Source organism: Colobus angolensis, unplaced genomic scaffold (genome assembly GCF_000951035.1).
Source record: "Colobus angolensis palliatus isolate OR3802 unplaced genomic scaffold, Cang.pa_1.0 Scaffold88, whole genome shotgun sequence".
NCBI lineage: Eukaryota > Metazoa > Chordata > Mammalia > Primates > Cercopithecidae > Colobus > Colobus angolensis.
This window is the reverse complement of record NW_012122709.1, coordinates 7,253,500-7,254,747: the sequence shown is the minus strand read 5'-3', so window position 1 is coordinate 7,254,747 and position 1,248 is coordinate 7,253,500.

Here is a 1,248-nt window from a genome sequence, read left to right as displayed (position 1 = left end):
TCACAGTTCAGAAGATCTTCCCTAATTTCTGCTGAAGTCTTCAATAATTTCACCTACCTCTGGAAGAAACTAGAGGACTAATGGGAAGAGTCCATCGGTGTTTATGTGGGAAAAGGAAGGTGCAAGCCATTCCAGCTTAAGGAAAGAAAGGAAGGGAGGGAGGGAGGAAGAAAGAGAAAGAAAAAGAGAAATGAGGAAAGGAAGGAAGGAAGGGAAAAGAGAGAGAAGAAGAAAGGAGTGTAGAAGAAAGGAAGGAGGGAGGGAGGAAAGAAGAGAAACTGACATTCCAAGACACAGCTGAAGTAGCAGCTAAGAGGCAACATTATGAAAGTATGGGGTATCATTCTTCAGGATGCAGTGTATTTATTAAATCAGAGACCTGTAAAGGGTACTGTGTTCCCAATAGGAAGAATACATGGATCCAGGAACCAAGGAGTAGAAGCAGGAGTAGCTCCACTTACCATCTCTCTGATTAACCCACTCAGATATGTTGTGCTTTCATTTCTGTAACTCTGGGCTCTGCTGGGTCAAAGGTCCAGGTCCCCAAAGAAGAGGCACCCTTGCCAAGTTACACAGAAAGGTCTCACTGAACTACAAGCTACAGCTTTTCCCAGGACACTTTGGATTTCTTGTGTCTAGGAACCAGCAGACATGACGAGGAGTTGCCATACTGTCGAGGCTAAGTAACCCTGATTAGCAGGAGTGAGGTAGGGCTGCTTTTACCCAATAGAGGCAGAAAATAATTTATGTAGAATCCAAGTAATCTACTTGGGCGCTTTCTGGTACTCCCATGCTCCATTTTAACTGTGAATGTACGTGCATAACCACCTCAGCCTGAGAAAAATATGATTACCGAGGGCTTAACCTCTCAGAATTGGTGAGAGGGTAAATAAGAATAAGCAACTAAGACCTGAGGGTGAAGGGAGATTAGAATACATGGTAAAGGAAGGAGTGGATGGGTGCTAGTTGCAGCCCTAAGATCTGCGGCATTGACAGTGACTACAGTTTGTTTGTCCACAGCTAACTTCTTCTAAGTTTCCCTTCAGGAACAGAGACTGGTAGGAAGCTTGGAGGAGTTGTCTCTTGAACCTGTCTGGGGAAGTAGATCTGTGTGACTCAAGAGGTGGACCTGGCCAGGCGTGGTGGTTCACGCCTATAATCCCAGCACTTTGGGAGGCCGAGGAGGGTGGATCACCTGAGGTAAGGAATTCAAGACCAGCTTGGCCAACATGGTGAAACCCCGTCTCT